Here is a 21,259-nt window from a genome sequence, read left to right as displayed (position 1 = left end):
CATCATTCTGAAATTATATTTCCATAGAAGGATTTAGGCAACGACTAGTAACTAATCATCAATATGCAACTCGAATTTCTGAGGATGTAAGTTTGGATATTATTCAAAATCAAATTAATGATCTTTGAACTGCATATCTACTAACTTTTTCTCCACCCCTATCAGTTCGCAAGATCTTTAACCACTTACCTTCACCACTGCTAGAAATTCATGAAATTTTTCAAACATTTCAAATTTCTTTTGCATAAGGTAAAATCTAGAGTGATCGTTTTAAGAATACAACAAAAACTCATATCCACCCCTGAATGTACATCCATATGCGAATGAGATGAAATTACTTTCAGTGGATATAGGCATATTAACTCTTTGCAGAGAATGATCTTGTCAAAACAACTATGAACAAGATACAAATGCCATAGATTTATAAAATATGTGGTTGTATCTTTTGATGACTTATTTTAGTTACATCAAAGAGTTCTTAGAATAGTGCAAGTGGATTCTGGTCACAGAATACTAAACTCATACAGTTTGAATCCATTGAAAGAAAATGGTTATGGAACACTTGTGAAAGTGTAACTGTATAATTAGTAACTCTTTCTTGGACCACCACTACTAATCTAACTCTATGATTTGCCTATACAAGTAGGAGATATCTAAGATTGAGGATTTATATCATTTAGGGATAGAATTCCGGGAATATAATCATATGGTCATCTAATTTCTTAAGAGAAAATAAGACTTTATATGATTTATAGACCATTCATCCAATGATATGTCATTAAGCTAATTCGAAATGAATAAGCTAAGAGGAATTAGGATAATTTCGTTTTAAATAAGAATCCAACGATGCTCCGATTAGCGAGAGCCAAAGTAATCTTATTTATACAATCTTCTTGTTTCATATTGTAAGACACTAGTCTAAGGTGTCATCAACTGATGAACAGCTAGACGTTGCGTATACAATATTTATCTTTCGAGATCTAACACTATTATGTTAGTCTAATGGTGAAAATCCATTAGGGATTTATCTCATTAGAAAAACAAATCAAGTTAGACCAACAATGAAGATTCGAAATTAAACTACAATTTAATAACAGAAAATAACATGGTTCAATACAAATTCATACACAATTTAGAAATTATGAAGCACATAGCAAGTAGGAATGACAAGTGAAAATACTAAAACATACAATCCTAAATAATTTCCAAGGTTTTCAACAAACTGATATCAGTGTCCCGTTTAGGCGAGAGTCAAAGCTACCATTCATTGAATAGAGTTGTCAGCTCATCTAAAATGTCAAACATTCTAGCAACCTTTTATTCGATCAAGATTGAAATCCGCGTTGTCCCGTTTAGGCGAGAGTCAAGGCTATTCTATCTTATGAGCTTCCACCATTGTTTCATATTCTTGCAAGTCTTATACAGTCGCCACCATTAGGGTGGTCATAAACTATATAAAAAAACATTTACAAGATTACTTATCTTTCGAGATTAAACGGTGCTAACTTGCTAATGAACGTTCCTCCATTAGGAAGGATTACTCACTAAAACAATAACTATGTAAAACCAACAATGGAGATCGAATATCCTTATAATAATAAAGCTCATTATTTAATGAAGGGTTGTATTTTCTTCTAATATTTATTTTAATCTATTTATTTTAAATATATATTTATTTAATTAAAATTTCCAATTTAGAATGAAAAATTCTAAATATAAATTTTAATGTAATATTTATAAATTATACTTAGATAGATAAATAACGTGAATTATTTCCATCTTAGTAATAATTTCCATAAATATTTAGAAAATTCTTCAATTTAAGTTGTTTCAAAATTAATTTAAATTAATTTACAACTCAAATTTAATTTTCTATAAATATATATTGCATTTTCGAAAATGCTTTAAAATAAAATAAAATAAATCCTGGAAAATTACTCTGATTTATGTTGGCCCAAAATTAATAAAATTAATTTTCAACAAAAAATATAATTTCCCTATTTAATTAAATATCTAAGAAAAATTTCAAATATTTAAGTATCATGATTAGAAAATCAACTTAAATATTAATTTTCTATTTAATTAAATACACTAGAAAAATACTTCAAGCAAAACAGATAATATCTATCTAGACTTTCATGGACTAATTAATCCAATTTCTAATTATAATATATTTTAGTTCATTTATTTTAATTAACCATTAAATGAAAAAATCATTGATTTAAGTTGGTCCAAAATTAAATAAATAATTTTCCACTTTAATCTATTTTTCAAATAAAATTCGAAATTTCTGCATCAAGGTGATGCAATTTCGAAATTTTGGGAAATGATTAATAAAATAAAATAAAATATATTTTGAAAATTATTCAAATTTAAGTTATTCTGAAATAAGATTCCAAACTTAAAATAATTTTCAACTTTAATTAAATAACATGAAAATAACAATATTAAAGTATCATGATGAAAATCAACTTAGATATTGAAATTTTCAATTTAATTAAATGTATTAAATTCAAGAAACAAATAATTAAGTAAAGAGGAAACTTAATTATTAATTCTAGTTTAATACTAGGAAAATATTCTAAACTTAGATTGTACCAAAATTAATTAGGAAACAATTAATTTCACAATCTATGATATTTTCCTATTTAATATTAGAAATAATAACTAGTACTAGAAATAACTGTCTAGAATATATCAATAACTAAGTGTTTTTCTAAAATTAACTTTAAAATATTACATGAAAAATAAATTTCATATATTTTAAAAGTTAATTATGTTGCTAATTCAATTTTAATTAGGTTAGACTAATATAATTAACCTAATACAATTATTTAAATAAGGCAAATGGGTCTTCACAATTGGGGTAGTTCATGTGAGGGGGAGTTGGGTTCAGTATGTCGTACCCACGTCTATTGGCCCCCAACTCTCACACAAGGCCCGAAAGAGAGGAATTTAACCTTAAAATAAATAGCTGTTATTAATTGAATAAGCCCAAATCTAATTGGGCCTAAATAAATTTCCTTATGTCAAAATTTATTTTAGCAACCTAGTCCATTTACTTAGTAAAAACTTAAATGGGCTTCCTATATGCATCTAAGCCCAAAAGCAAACATATAGGCTCACACAGGTCAAATGATTTGGATGGGCCCTATCATGTTACTCGGTTTACACAGATGAAAGAAGTACAAAATTTACCTGCTACGAATTATTTATAAGATCTATCATCAATTGGACTATGATTAAAATCAGATCATTGGATCATGATCTGTCAACAAGTTAATCATACCAATTTAGATCAGATAAATAATAGGTTTGTTAAAAAGAGTTTTTAATAAACAATATAAATAAACAAACATTGTCCATGTAACAGATGTGAAAATAAGATATTAATATAATTAAATTATTATTCTTAAACTAACCAAATAAAGGAAACTAATTTTAAAATATCTAGGTTTATTTGAATCAAATTAAATTAAATATCTAATAAGATCAATAATTTGAAAGGAAAGAATCTTCAATGTCACTTTCAGATCTTATAATTTAATAAAATAAACCAACTTTAAAATAGATTTGGTTAGATAATTATTATTTTACGAATAAAATAATAAATAAATAATAATTACCATAATTATATGTCAAAATATCTCAAATTAAGCAATATTCAAATCTCTACAAAAATATCTATGTTATTTAAATATTTAAGATATGATTTATAAATTTCTAATAAGGAAAAAATGATATATATAGAAAAAATATCATTTTTAAACTTATAATTTATAAATAATTAAATATTTAACAAAATAATAAATTTTTGAATTTGAAAACATTATGGTAAGTATATCTATAAAAATATCTATGTTAATTTCAAATTTATTAATTATTTAATTTGTCATATAAGATAATTTTAATATAATATTTTAAATAAAAAGACAAAGTTATCTCTTAATTTAAAATATCTTAAATATCAAAATATCTAATCTTATAATTAAATAATAAATAAATATTAAAGAAGTTAACAAATTTTTAAATCTGACCATAATAGGAAATATTTAAAATTGAAAACATTCCAAAATAGAAATATTTAAAAATTGGAAAAAATTCCAAATTGAAAATATTTAAAATTGGAAACATTTCAATTTAGAAATATTTAAAATAGGAAAAATGAATTTTGGGAAACAATCTCTTGGAAAAAATAGATTTTTGGGAAAAAATCACAAAAGAGGCAACTTTGGGCTGGCTGCCCAGGAGGCTGCACGTGCAGCCTCCAGAGGCTGCAAAATTGCCCTTACGCGCGCGGAGATCGAAGGGATGCAGCCCCATCTGCCGAGAAACCTCAGCGGGCTGCAGGGTTCCATGGGCGAGACTCCTGGGCGCTGGCAGGGTGCACACGGGCGTGTCACGCACGTGCGATTGAGCACCATGCATACCTGAAATCCTGATTTTCCAAAATTTATAACTTTCTCAATTTTTATCGGAATCGAGTTCCGTAAAAAACAAAATTGCTTAATTTTTCACAAAGAATACAAATAAAATATTTTCAAAAATTGAAAAAAATATATTTCATGGAAAAATTTCGTACAACATTAACATTCATCACATAAGCACATAAACCAACATAAAACCATCCAAATCAACACAGAAACATGCAATCATCGTTTTAATTCATATTACATGAAAGTAAATCATTACCATGGCTCTGATACCAGTTGTTGGAAATTATTTTACCAGGATCTAGATTTACTAACAAGTATGTTGGATTAACAACCTAATATGAATTCTAAAACAATGAAAATAAACACATATAAAGTTAGAAAACCTTACAGTGGGTGCAGCAGAATAATATGACTCCTTCCGTTCAGATCTCTAGTCCTTGATTCCTTTCTGTAGCAGAGCATAACCAAGATCTGAACCTGGATCTTCTTTTCTCCTTCTTTGATGTAGAATTTCCATAGTCTTCCATACTATGATTGAGATACCACTTGATGTGTGTGGGCACTACTCATCTCACAAGGATTTCGAATTTTTTTCTCTCTTTTTCTCTCTTGAATTTCGTGGCTTATGGCTTCATACAAAGATGTGCAAGAGAAGAGAACAAGGGCTGCTATATATAGGGAGAAGGGAGAGCACAACTTTCCAAATAAAACAGTTTCCTTAATTACTGTGTAATCAATTAACTGCCTTATTTAGTGTGATCAACCACTTTCCTATTTTTGCTAGGCTTTGATTAGCAATTACATGGCAATTAAAATTAAAAATAATAATTGGGAAACACACAAAGAGGTGCCGGCCATAGGGTGATATGGGCCTCACTTGGATTTTGCAGTTTCCTCAATTTTATTTCAATTTCTCCAAAAATGCCATTTTTCCAATTCTAATCATTTAAATGCCAAAACTAATTATTTAATCACTAAAATAGATTATTAAATAATATTGTCATTTAAAATAATTATTAATTAGACATACAAAGTCTCTTAATTAATAATTAAACCTAGAAACTCTTTTCTTTACGATTTCATCCTTAAACTGTGAGAATTCATAAAGTAGACATAGTGTAACTTTTAGAATTTTAATTGATTAATCAAAATCAATTAACTGAGTCTTACAAGCAGTATGGTCTCAACTAGTATGGGGACCATGGGTCTATATAACCGAGCTTCCAATAAGTCGAACCGAATTTACCAAGTAAATTCCCTAACTTATTAATTCCTCATTGAATCCACATTTACAACTTGGAATTGCACTCTCAGTTATATAGAACGCTCTATATGTTCCACGATATAGACACGTCATTAGTTATCCATTGTTATAAACCTAATGTGATCAATGATCCTCTATATAGATGATTTACACTGTACAGGGATTAAATTACCGTAACACCCTACAATGAATTTTATCCTTAAAACACTTAAACCCTGTATAAATGATATTTCACCTAAGTGAAATGAGATCTCCACCATTTATCTTCGTTTGGTTAAGCTCAAAGGAAATCATCCTTTACTTCTATTTGCCAAATAGAAGCTATAGATTCCATATTTATGTTAGCGCTCCCACTCAATTGCATTACCGTGTTCCCAAAATGTACGTATCACCCTGATACAAAACTAGGCTTAACTAACAAATCAAAGAACACGAGTAACACTCTTGAAATTGAGCCTAACCATATCAGGATTTCGATCATGTGATATAGGATCAACAGGTGATATTGAATTGAATAGATATTACGGTAAAGTTTAACATATCTAATTAAAGTTCAATATCGGTCCCTTCCGATGTATACTCCATACATCCGATACTGGTAAACTTTGCCAATGTCCTGGAAAGGACATAACACTTTTCCAAGGTGTAAGAATACCTATCGCTGATTATACCATGTCAGTCTAAATCCAGTGTTCTGACAAATCAGGGAATAAACTTTTGAACATATAATAAAGATTATATTCCACTATGCTGACAACACTATAATCTTTAACAAACTCATATGTTCTGGACTTGAAAAGAATTCATACATTATATACACATATAATCATGAAATAAATCATGTGAACTATGCAACATAAAATGTTATTTCTGATCTTTATTAATAAGTAAATCTGATTATATGAAATGAGTTTTATTTAGGGCATAAAACCCAACAACTAGTAGTTAAGATAAGTTGGAACAGTGCCTCAAATGTATAGAACTTTCCTTAGACTGAATAAGTACATTTCCTGCAACTTTAACATTCAGTCTCTCTCTGGTAGACCTAGAGACTTCAGATAGGTTTTTACACTTCTCCAAAATCACTACTCCACCCCCAGAGTAATCACCATCTTATCAGCAGACTTTCTAGCACAAAAGCAAGTCTCAAAATCTGATGTGGTGTAGTCTAAGAGTTTTAAACACACCCTTAACGACTAACACATAGTTCTTCTTCTTAATCTTAAGATTTACTTGATTGTCTTCTAATGTTCTTCTCCTGGATTAATCTGATACCTACTCATTACTCCCACTCAACAGCAGGTATCTGGTCTAAGGCATACTAAAGCATATCTGAGACCTCTCACTGTTGATTTAAGAAATTCTTTCATGGCTTTATCTTTTCCTTAGATAAATAAAATTTATGCCTAGAAGTCGAGAAGCTTCTATAGATTGCCATTAGAAAGAAAATGCTTCAGCATCTTACTAAAGTAAGTTGCTTGCATTAGAGTAAGTAATTACCAGGTATACCACAAGCCATAGGTTTAGATCAACTCAAACCTATAATACTAGGAACAGGAAATCTTGTTATGTCCATTGAATAGACATATACACGAAAATTTCCTTTCTTGTCCTTGTAAAAGAAAACTTTAGGTTATTCCATGTGAATGGATCAAACCATAGTTCTATTGGCTTTCTTTTTAGGTTCTTATTTTGACAATCCATTACTTGTTTAAACTTACAATGGATTTTAATCACTAGTGTCTTCCAAGTCATAATAAGGTGAGTTCCTAAAAATCCTCCCACTACGACAAGGTACCGTGAACTATGTCTAAGAAAACTAAATGGTATTGACCTCTTCGGTTGTGTCAAGACAACATAGGCAGTGGGATCATCATGTGTAGAATAAGATGATAGAACACTTTTAGAATCAAGACAAAATATCTCATTTATTTGCTACTTTATTTTCAGACTTAGTCATTTTCTTAGAAAAGTGGTATTTGTTTAAACAAAACACTTTCTTATCTAATGACTATGGGATGGTCCACCCCTAATCACTTAGAATAGCTAAACAAACATGCAAACCATAGTTCTAGCTTTTCGATTAGGTCATCCATGAATCTAGTAATGGTTTACACTAAGTACCCAACCATTGCATCATTCTGAAATTGTATTACCATTGAAGGACTTAGGCAACGACTAGTAACTAATCATCAATATACAAATTGAATTTCTAGGGAGGTAAGTTAGGATATAATTCAAAAATCAACTTAATGATCTTTGAACTACATATCTACTAACTATTTCTCCACCCCTATCAGTTCGCAAGATCTTTAACAACTTACCTTAATGGTTTTTCACCATTGCTAGAAATTCATGACATTTTTCAAACATTTCAAATTTGTTTGCATAAGGTATAATCTAGAGTGATCGTTTTAAGAATACAACGAAAACTCATATCTACCCCTGAATGTACATCCATCTGCGAATGAGATGAACTTACTTTCAGTGAATATAGGCATATTAACTCTTTGTAGAGAATGATCTTGTCAAAACAACTATGAACAAAATACAAATGCCATAGATTTATAAATTATGGTTGTGTCTTTTGATGACTCAGTTTTAGTTACATCAAAGAGTTCTTAGAATAGTGCAAGTGGATTCTGGTCACAGAATACTAAACTCATATTCCTTACTAACATACAGTTTGAATCCATTGATAGAAAAAGGTTATTAAACACTTGTGAAAGTGTAACTGTATAATGAGTAATTCGTTTTTGGACCACCACTACTAATCTAACTCTAAGTCTGATTTGCCCATACAAGTAGGAGATTTCTAAGATTGAGGATTTATATCATTTTGGGATAGAATTTTGGGAATATAATCATATGCGTTATTTTAATTTCTTAAGAGAAAATATAGAATGACATGAAATGATTTATAGACCATTCATCCAATGATATGGTATTGAGCTAATTCAAAAGGAATAAGCAAAGAGGAATTAGGATAATTTCGTTTTTAAATAAGAATCCAACGATGCTTCGATTGGCGAGAGACAAAGTAATCTTATTTATACAATCTTCTTGTTTCGTATTGTAAATACTAGTCTAAGGTGTCATCAATTGATGAAGAGCTAGATGTTGCATTTACAATATTTATCTTTCGAGATCCAACACTATTATGTTTGTCTAATGGTGACAATCTATTAGGGATTTGTCCCATTAGAACAACAAACCAAGTTAGACCAACAATGAAGATTCGAAATTAAACTACAATTTAATAACAGAAAATAACATGGTTCAATATAAATTCATACACAATTCATAAATTATTAAACATATAGGGAGTAGGAATGACAAGTGAAAATACTAAAACATACAATCCTAAATAATTTCCAAGGTCTTCAACAAACTGATATCATTGTCCCGTTTAGGCGAGAGTCAGTGATACCATCCATTGAATAAAGTTGTCAGCTCATCTAAAATGATAAACATTCTAGCAGCCTTTTATTCGATCAAGATTTGAATCCAGCGTTGTCCCGTTTAGGCGAGAGTCAAGGCTATTCTATCTTTTGAGCTTCCACCATTGTTTCATACTTTTGTAAGTCAAATACAGTCGCCCCCATTAGAGTGATCAATACTATATAAAACACATACAAATAATATTATCTTTCGAGATTCTACGGCGTTAAATTGCTAATGAACGTTCCTCCATTAGGGAGGATTACTCACTAAAACAAGAACTATGTATAACAAACAACGGAGATCGAATGTCCTGATAATAAAGCTCATTATATTGTATTTCCTTCTAATATTTATTTTAAATATATATTTATTTAATTAAAATTTCCAATTTAGAATAAAAAATTCTAAATATAAATTTTAATTTAATATTTATAAATTATACTTAGATGAATATGAAAATAACATGAATTATTTCCATCTCAGTAATAATTTCTAATAAATATTTAGAAAAATTATTCAATTTAAGTTGTTTCAAAATTAATTTAAATTAATTTACAACTCAAATTTAATTTCTATAAATATATATTGCATTTCAAAAAATTAAAGTAATTAAGAATACAATTTTCGAAATTGCTTGTTAAAATAAAATAAAAATAAATCCTGGAAAAAATTATTCTAATTTTATGTTGGCCCAAAATTAATTAATAAAATTAATTTACAACAAAAAATATAATTTTCCTATTTAATTAAATATTAAAGAAAAATTTCAAATTTTTAAGTATCATGATGAAAATCAACTTAAATATTAATTTTCTATTTAATTAAATACACTAGAAAAATACTTCAAGCAAAACAGTTAATATCTATCTAGACTTTCATTGACTAATTAATTCATTTTCTAATTAAATATATTTTACTTTATTTATTTTAATTATCATTAAATATAAAAAAAATCATTGATTTAAGGTTGTCCAAAATTAAAATAAATAATTTTCAACTTTAATCTATTTTTCAAATAAAATTCGAAATTTCTCCATTTAAGAAATGCAATTTCGAAATTATGGGAAAAAGATTAATAAAATAAATAAAATATACTTTGAAAATTATTCAAATTTAAGTTATTCTGAAATAAGATTTCAAACTTAAAATAATTTTTAATTTTAATTCAATAACATGAAAATAATAATATTTAAGTATCATGATGAAAATCAACTTAAATATTTAAATTTTTAATTTAATTAAATGTATTAAATTAAAGAAATAAATAATTAAGTATAGAGGAGACTTAATTATCAATTCTAGGTTAATACTAGGAAAAATATACTTAACTTAGATTATACCAAAATGAATTAATAAACAATTAATTTCACAATCTATCATATTTTCCTAATTAAATATTAGAAAAAATAACTAGTTCTAGAAATAACTATCTAGAATATATTTCATTTACTATGTTTTTCTAAAATTAACTTTAAAATATTAAATGAAAAATAAATTTTATATATTTTAAAAGTTAATTATGTTGATAATTCAATTCTAACTAGGTTAGACTAATATAATTAACCTAATACAATTATTTAAATAAGACAAATGGGCCTTCACAATTGGGGTAGTTCATGTGAGGGGGAGCTGGGTTCAGTATGTCGTACCCACTTCTATTGGCCCCCAACTCTCACACAAGGCCCAAAAGAGAGGAATTTAACCTTTAAATAAACAATTATTATTCATTGAATAAGCCCAAATCTAATTGGGCCCAAATAAATTTACTTATGTCAAAATTTATTTTAGCAACCTAGTTCATTTACTTAGTGAAACTTAAATGGGTTTCCTATATGTATCTAAGTCCAATAGCAAACATATAGGCTCACACAGGTCAAATGATTTTGATGGGCCCTATCATGTTACTAGGTTTACACAGATGAAAGAAATAGCAAAAATTACCTGTTACAAATTATTTATATGATCTATTGACAATTGGACTATGATTAAAATCAGATCATTGGATCTGTCAACAAGTTAATCATAGCAATTTAGATCAAATAAATAATAGGTTTGAAAAAAAAAATTGAATACATAATAATATAATCAAACAATACAAACCATGACAAGTAACTGATCTGGAATATTTTGAAAGTAAGCTAAAATATCTCAATTTTAAAATTTAAAAAAAATTTAAATTTTAAAATAAATATCTTAACTAGAATTCAAATTTAGGTTGTTAGAGAATATTTGAAAAAATTCAAAATTCAACAAACTCATAAATTTTCTAAATTCTAACAAAAAATAAAAAATATCTAACCAATTTTTCAAATATCAAGTTTATTCAAAATTTAAATTTATTTAAAATTTCTAATAAGATAATATAATAAAATATCTTGAATTTTAAATTTAGATATTTCATTATTATATTCTACGTCTTATAATTTAATAAATTTAAATATTACATAAAAAAACGAATTGAAAAATAAGATATTTTATATGGTTAGAATATTTTAAAAAATAATAATAATAATAAATTTGAAAAATTTATGGTTTGAAACCGTAAAATATCTAATCAAACTAAACTAACCAATTTTTCAAATCTTCATGTTATTTTTGCCAAAATATAATTTTAATAAAAAAATGTCTAATAAGATAAAATGTTAAACCTAACATATTCCTAATCTTATAATTTTAATTAATAAAATATATTTCAAAAAAATAACAAATTTGAAAAAAAAAAATATGGTTAGCAAACTTTAAAATTTGAACAAGATTATTTTAAAAGATAATATTTTAATATCAAAGTAAGATCATTCAAATTTAATAAAAAATAATATATGATCTTATAATTAAAATAAATAAAATAATCTAAAATTTCAAAATTAACAATAAGGCTCCTTTGTGAGAAATCAAATTTTCAAAATTCAAAGCCTACTAATATCAGAAACTAATTTTAATTAATTAAAAAAAATTAATAAAAATTAATTTTATTCTGACAATTAGATTTTTGATTGAAAATTCAGATTCTACACAAAATTCTGCCAAAAATTGGCTTTTGTTTTAATGAAAAACGATTTTTGAATCAAAAGTTATGACGAAAACAAGTTTGAGGCACAGGGGTATGCATTACATACCCCTGCGCGCGGATTAGGGTGTCTGACCGAGCATCAAGGCTGCATGCAGCCTATCTGACTGAGGGACACGGGCGGGACAAGGGTATTCTTCAGACAAGGCTTTGTCTGAAGGGATTTTGTCCCATGCGCGCGCGAGTGTGCTTGCAAACCCTGATATTTTCGTTCAACTTCAAAAAATCATAACTAATTCATAAAAAATCCAAATTAGGTTCTGTAAAAGCCTAAATTTATAATTTTTTTGTCTACTTTCCAGAAAAAATAATTCTAGATCGAAATAAAAAATATTTCAGTAACATATATTGCGATTTCTAAACTATCATCAAATAGGCAGATAAACCACATGAAACGATCCAAATCAACACATAACATCGTTTTAATTCATATTTCATGAAAGTAAATCATTACCATGGCTCTGGTGCCAGTTTTTGGAAATATTTTACCAGGATCTAGATTTACTACCATGTATGTTTCATTAACATCCTAATATGAATTCTAAAACAATGAAATAAACACATAAAGTTTAGGAAACCTTAAATTGGGTGCAGCGGAATATAATGACTCCTTAAGTTTAGATCTCTAGTCCTTGATTCCTTTCTGTAGCAGAGCATCACCAAGATCTGAACCTGGACCTCTTTCTCTCCTTTCTTTGATGTTGATTCTCCTTCTTGTTTTTTGGAATCTCCTACAGTCTTACACACTATGATTGAGATACCACCTGATGTTTGTGGGCACTCACTCATTTACTCAAGGTTAGAAATTGAAGAGGAAAAGAGAAGGGAAGTGGCGGCTATAGAGAAAGAATAGGAGGCTCTAATTTCATCTGACAAAGTTAAGTGTGAATGTGAGTGATCACTATCTATTTATAGGTAACCACCTAGGTTTAAGTTAGAATTATTTGGCATTAAAATAATGAAAAAATAAATGATAAAATCCATTAAGTGTGGCCGGCCATGGGCTTTGGATCATGGGCCTCAGTTATGCAATTTTGCTGTTTTATCATTTCTGCATCTCATTTTCTCAAAAATGCCAATTTTCCAATTCAACCATTTAAATGCCAATTCCTATTATTTAATAACTAAAAATTAATTATTAAATAATATTGTCATTTAATATATTTATTAATTAGACATATAAAGTCTCTTAATTAATAAAAAAAAAAACCTAGAATCTCTTTTCTTACAATTTTTCCCTGGCTTAGTGAAAATTCATAAACTAGACATAGTCTAACTTTAGAATTATAATTGATTAATCAAAATCAATTAACTGAGTCTTACAAGCAGTATGGTCTCAACTAGTATGGGGACCATGGGCCTATATTAACTGAGCTTCCAATAAGTCGAACCGAATTTACCAAGTAAATTCCCTAACTTAGTAATTCCTTATTGAATCCACACTTAGAACTTGGAATTGCACTCTCAGTCATATACAACGCTCTATATGTTCCACGATATAGATACACTATTAGTTATCCATTGTTATAATCCTAATTTGATCAATGACCCTCTAATAGATGATCTACATTGAATAGGAACTAAATTAACGTTACACCTTCAATGTATTTTATCCTTAAAACACTTAGCTCCGTATAAATGATATTTCAGCGAAGTGAAATGAGATCTCCACAATTTATCTCTGTTTAGCCAAGCTCGAAGGATATCATCGTTACACTTCTAAATTCCTATAGAAGTTATAGACTCCATATTTATGTTAGCGCTCTCACTCAATTATACTATCATATTCCCAAAATGTACGTATCACCCTGACCCAAAAGTAGACTTAACTAACAAATCAAAGAACATGTATAATACTATTGAGATCGAACTTAAACATATCAGGATTAAGATCATTTGATCTAGGATCAACGGGTGATATGGAATTGAATAGATATGATGGTAAATTTTAATATATCTAATCAAAGTTCAATATCGGTCCCTTCCGATGTATACTCCATACATCCGATACTCGTAAACTTTGCCAATGCCCTAGAAAGGACATAACACTTATCCAAGGTGTAAGAATACCTATCGCTCATTATCATGTCAGTCTAAATCCTGTGAACTGACAAATAAGGGAATAAAATTTCGAACATATAATTAAGCTTATATTCCACTGTGCTGACAACACTATAATCATTAACAAATTCATATGTTCTGGACTTAAATAGAATTCATACATTATGTATATATAATCATGAAATAAATCATGTGAACCATGCAACATTAAATGTTATTTCTGATCTTTATTAATAAGTAACTCTGATTATATTTAAATGAGTCTTATTGAGGGCACAAAAGCCAGCATATCCGTCCATACAAAACGCTGATTCTTTTTGGTGAGTTCGGTTAAGGGTATCGAAATTTTAGAAGACCATTCAACGAACCGACGATAATAACCACCCAAGAAGCTTCTAACTTCTGCCACTGTTTTTGGTCTCGGCCAATCCCTGACAGATTCTATCTTTCCTGGATCCACCTTGATCCCATCTTTGCTAACAATGTACCCAAGGAAGGACACCTGAGATAGCCAAAATTTGCACTTCTTAAACTTGGCATATAACTTGTGTTCTCGAAGTCGTTGTAGAACCATCCGGAGATGTTGTTCATGCTCCTCTTCTGATTGAGAGTGCACAAGGATGTCGTCGATAAATACAATAACACAAATATCGAGGAAACCCTTGAATACCCTATTCATCAGATCCATGAAACCTGCGGGAGCATTGGTTAGTCCAAAAGTCATGACCAGAAATTCATAATACCCATACCTAGTGCGGAAGGCTGTCTTTGGAATGTCCTCCTCTTGGATTCTCAACTGATGATAGCCCGATCGGAGATCAATCTTTGAAAAGATCATCTTCCCCTGAAGTTGATCAAAAAGATCGTTGATCCTTGGTAAAGGATATTTATTCTTGATTGTTATCTTATTCAGTTCCCGGTAGTCAATGCACATTCGTAAAGATCCATCTTTCTTCTTAACAAACAGTACTGGAGCTCCCCAGGGTGACACACTAGGCCGAGAAAACCCTATGTCAAGAAACCGTTGGAGTTGAATTTTTAATTCTTTAAGTTCTATTGGAGCCATTCTGTAAGGGGCCTTAGAAACCGGTTCTGCTCCAGGTGCCGATTGAATAACAAAATCAATTTCTCTCTGAGGTGGTAAACCCGGAAGTTCATCGGGAAAAACATCGAGAAATTCCTGAACAACCTTGATGTCTTCTGACTGAACAGAATCAGGCTGAGTGGTATTCAGTACCACAACCGGAAACCCTAGACATCCCTCTCGTAACAATTCCTTGGCTGATAGTACTGAAATTACTGGGATTCGAGATCCCACAACCGAACCGACAAAGACAAATGATTCTTCACCTTCTGGTTGGAAGATTACCATCTTCCTTTTACAATCAATATTGGCTGAGTACTTGGAAAAAAATCCATTCCCAGTATAATATCAAAATCCACTAAATTCATTTCTATTAAGTCAGCACTTAACTCTCTATCTTCTATTTTGATCGGCATAGACCTAATCAACCTTTTGGAGATAACTAACTCCCGGCCAGGCAGTACGGTTCAAACCCTAATTCATAACTATCATGCGGTCTATCCAATTTACTAAAAATCCTGGCCGCCACATAGGAATGAGTGGCCCCAAATTCAAACAACACAGAGAAATAAGAGTTGTTGACCGAGAGCTCACCTATTACCATAGAGGAGCTGGCTTCTGCATCAGCCTGAGTTATTGCGAACACCCTTGTTGGAGTGGGTTTCGCTGCAGTATTTGGTTTTTCGGTCCTGAGCTGGGGACAATCCCTTTTTTAATGCCTGACATGCCACACTAAAAGCACCCCTGCCCTTTACACTCCCCCAGATGGTGCTTTTACAACTATGGCACTTTGGGTAAGTGTATCGGGTTTTAGTGCCACTCTGCCGGTTGCCTCGACCATAGTTCCCCTAGAACCTCTTGTTGTGACCTGAGCCACTGGTTGCATTAGATTCCTTTCTTTTCTGATCAGTGGCCGAGCCACTACCTCCCTTACTAAATCCTGATCCAGGAGGGGTAGGAGCCCTGCCAACAACTGGAGTCCCCCGAGACTCTAAAGTGCACTCCACTGCGCCCTCAGCTCGCAGTGCCTTATCCACCATTTCAGCATGGGTGGTACTGTCGTCAATAGTGATCATCAAGTCGTGTCTGATCTTCACATTTAACCCATCCAGATACTTCTCTTTCTTGCTGAAATCGGTTGGCAAAATTCCCGAGGCCAACCTCGCCAAACGGTCAAATTGCGTTGTGAATTCAGTAACACTCATGTTTTCTTTCTGAGTTAATTGGGTGAATTCTTTTCTTTTAGCACTTCTGATTGCTTCATTGTAATACATAGCATTGAACAGTGTTTGGAACTTTTCCCAGGACATAGTTGTCACATCATGAATCATGGACACCATGTCCCACTAGACCTGAGCGTCTTCTTGAAATTGAAAAGTGGCATAGGCCACCCTATCATTACCGGTGACGCCCATAAAATTCAAGATTTTGGTAATCACTGTTAGCCATTGCTCGGCTTTCATGACATCAGGACCTCTCAGAAAAATTGGAGGTGCTTGCTTGCAAAACCTTTCATACAAGGGTTCCATCCGGTTTACTGTAACCACAGGTTCGGCCTGCACAGCAGGGGCAGGTGCCACTGGTATTTCTAAAGTTGGCACTTGTAACACCCTAACTACCTTAGGCGTATTACGTGATTTTTAAACGTACTGTGCAGCTCGTTGCTAATCAACGAGGTTTATGGAAAAACGTGATTAATTAAAATTTTGCTTTTTAATTAAACTTATAAAACAATATTACGAAAGACTCGGGATCCCGATTATAAAATCATTTACAAAAGATTTAACTGTTTAACCATTACATAAAAAATAAAAGTCGTCTAACGACCAGTTACAAAAATTCAGCCTTGCTGTCCCGAGGATCGTACGCTCCAGGCCTAACCGCCCCGACATGTACAATCTCATAAGCTCGCTCACGGTCCATCAGCTATAGCCTTGCCTTTACCTACACATGAACGTAAACTGTGAGTCGACAGACTCAGTAAGAAAAGCATAATAATATCATACATAATACTAACCGCCGTGTCCAACACGATGCGAGTCCCGCCATCGCCATGTCCAACATGGTACTGGGCCACTACTGCCATGTCCAACATGGTACTGAGTTCTGAACGTTCATAGGGACGGTACTATTGACACGTAACAACCTGATCGGTCGAACCGGTCATACTCCAGCCTGTACCGACGTGTTACTATATCCTCCTGATCGGTCGAACCGGTCATACTCCGGCTGCTGGTCATACTCCAGCCTGTACCGACGGGATACGTCAATAGCACGGAACCACCAACCAAGTGTCAGCCTGATCGGTCGAACCGGTCATACTCCGGCTGCTGGTCATACTCCAGCCTGTATTGACGTGACAGGGTTGGATGGTTCGAAGCCTATATACATAACTAATGTAATCTAATAGGCTTCCTACATGAACGCTAAACATGTAATCTACATATGCATACTGTTATACTAATCTTACCTGGATTCTGATTTTAGGTGTGCCGGTCAACCTGACTGGAACTGAAGCTGAGCGGCGGATTACTGGCATCTAAACCATAAAAATCACAACGCTATAAGTGACACGCTAAATCACTTCCCGGGGACTAAAACTAGGAACTAAAAGTTTCCCTATCGATAAAAAGCATGGAAATACCCCTAAAAACATAAAAACGAGGAAAACTAGGGTCCCTGAATTTTCCCCAACCGGTAGACCGGTTGCCCAACCGGAATTCCGGTTCTGGAAAATTCAGAACCCTCATCCGGAATTCCGGATGCACAACCGGAATTCCGGTTCCTCGCAGGCAGCAAACCAAATTTTTCATAACTCGACCAATTCAACCCCAAATGGTTCCAAACTTTCCAGACCTGCTCTAAACACCCCCAAGAACAAATCCAAGGCAACAAACTAACCCAGAAATCACAGAAACAAAAATCACCATTGGAGCTCAAGCTTTGAGTTCTAAACTCAAACTTGAGCAAATCCACCTAAACATGCATTCCACTAGCTTAATTCTACTTAAACTAGCATAAAATCACCTCTGAAAACTATTGGAAACTACAGCAACAACACAGAAACAGAATCTAAACAATTCTCTTTGAAAACCATATTTTTAGCTAAAAATTCCAAACTTGAGCAAAGCCATTAACATACACTACTAACAACCAAAATAACCACAATTTAACATGCTTTAATCTCAGAACAACAACAAGAATCACAGCAGCAACATATACCAAAATCATGCATGCATTTCATCAATTTCACTTAAAATTCAAGAAAACACAAAGGGAATTTACAAGAGATCAAACCTTGACTAGAATTACACAAGGATGAGTTGAAAATTACAAGCTTTGAGCAGAAAAATCCCAGCCCTAGCAGCCCAAGCTTTGGCCGAAAAGAGAGAGAGAGAGAGAGAGAGAGAGAGCTTTGAGTGTTTTGAAAATTTCTTAAATTTTGACTAAGTGTTGAATGTTTGTGAAGAAAAAGAATATAAATCACATATCACATTTTATTTCAGCCATTAATTAAACAATTAAGCATTTATTTTTCCATTTCATAAAATCACAAAAGACAAAATACTAATGGGGCAAAAAGACCATTTTGCCCCTCCACCTTAAAACCACATAAATCATACTAAAGGGGTATTTTTGGGAAATTCTAAATTCCCGGCCATTCCCGACATTCCCAATGTCTAAAACCCGTCCCCAAACTACTAACATACTAAGTTGTGATTTCTACTGAGCCAAACGCCGAGTTCCAAAATACCAGACACCGAAAATGCAAAATATGCAAGCTACTGAATAACATAAATAACAGTATAATAAATTATTTAAATGGCTATAAATAATTCCATAATTAATCACAATTAACTGATAATTTCCAAATTAACTAAGCGGGCTTTACAGCACTGCAGAAGCACCCTACTGTCTCAACCGTCGAATCTCATCATCTTGTTCATTGATCCTGGCTTGGGCAGCTTGGGCAACCTGTGGCAGGTTAACATCACCCCGGCCACGTGCCCTGCCCCTGAGACCTCTACCTCGGCCACGGATATTAAGGGGAATCTGTGCTCCCTGACCACCACTTGATCCAACCGAATTACCCAGGCTCCTGGTATTTCGCCTGGCGTCCATACTAATTTAGAACAGCCTACATAACCAAGATCTAGTTTGGTCAGACCATGATCAAAGAAAACTTACTAATGCCGCTTATTTGGAAATTAAAAACATGGGCCTATTCTATTATCAAGCTACTAACATGCTTCCTAACAGGCTTTTCTTAATCATACTATTAAAATAAACTACTAAAGCAATAAAAGCTTACTTAACCGTGAAACGAGCTGACTGATGATGATGATTGTACATGTCATGACGATCTTCGAAAGACAACCTAGCGGCCCTGATACCAAATTGTAACACCCTAACTAGCATAGGCGTGTTAGCGTGATTTTAAACGTACTATGCAGCTTGTTGCTAATCAACGAGATTAATGAAAAACGTGTTTAATTAAAACTTTACTATTTAATTAATAAACTTAGAGTAATACATATATACAATCTCGGGATCCCGTTTACAAAATACTTTTTAAAAGTTTGCTACACACATAAATAAAAGTTTGTCGCTAAGCGACTATACAGCAAAAGCCTCGATGTCCCAAAGATCGTACGCTTTAGGCCTAACCGCCCCGACATGTACAATCTTCACATTCTCGTTCTCACAGCTCCTGAGCTTTAGCCTTGCCCTTACCTACACATGAAAATAGCACTGTGAGTCAACAGACTCAGTAAGAAAAGCATAACATATAACATACAAATAATCTAGGTTATAACTTGGTGCCCATACACCCAATCATAACCCTAATCCCTGTGTCCCACATGGTACTGAGTCTAGAATGTTCATACGACAATACCATTGACCATAATGTCAGCCTATACTCAATATAATAGTCATACTCTAGCCATATTGATGTGACAACATCGATAAGTATTTCACACAACATACATTTATCAGTAATAGTACAACTCTAAGTATACAACAGGCATAAACAACATGTATGCTAAACATGTAATAACATATGCACGACATTATAGTAATCTTACCTCAATTCTGAATTCAGGTGTGTCGGTCAATCTGAGTGGAACAACTGCTCGACAAATTATAGGCTCCTATATGACATCGATAATAACACGAATAAGTGACTCGCTAAATCACACCCGGGACTTAGGTTTAAAACCAAAACCCTATCTACTGTAAATTAATATGGCAATACCCTAAACTAATAGGGAATCAACCAACTAGAAACCTGAAACTGATGTGAAACGACAAGCTGAATTTTCGGGATTCCCTGCTGCAAAATCCGGGTAACAGGTTTTACAAGCATTGTAAAAACGGTTAGCCGGTTTTATCCAAAAAAACCCAAAAATCAACAAAGCCTAACCAAATCGTTTTCAAACTCAACCAAACTTTCCACACCTCCATATTATACCACAATAAACAATTTCAAAGCAATAAAATAACAATCAAAGCTCAGAATCAAATTTCACCATTACAGCTCCAAGTTTGAGTTCTAAAACTCAAAACATGAAAACAACAACTAACAACCCTTAATTCATGCTCAAAACAACATATACAACTATAATCTAACACCAGAAACACAAAGCAAACACCAACAACAACCACAGCAGCAAAAACCACAAAAACATGCATAATCCATTTCTAAAAATTCAAGAAACTTAAGAGAGTGAAGAGAAGAGTTTACCTAGAACTTATGAACACTCAAATCCTGCTGAAACTAGCTTGAATGGAGGAAAAATTCAGCAAACCCTAGCTGCTTCTAGGTGGAATCGAAAGAGAGAGAGTGAGAGTTGAGAGAGAAATGCTTTCTTTTTTCCAAATTTTCTATTTTTTTTTTTTTT

Source organism: Cannabis sativa, chromosome 4, assembly GCF_029168945.1.
Source record: "Cannabis sativa cultivar Pink pepper isolate KNU-18-1 chromosome 4, ASM2916894v1, whole genome shotgun sequence".
NCBI classification, from domain to species: domain Eukaryota; kingdom Viridiplantae; phylum Streptophyta; class Magnoliopsida; order Rosales; family Cannabaceae; genus Cannabis; species Cannabis sativa.
The sequence above is the reverse complement of the archived record's forward strand: the minus strand, read 5'-3'. Positions refer to the sequence as shown.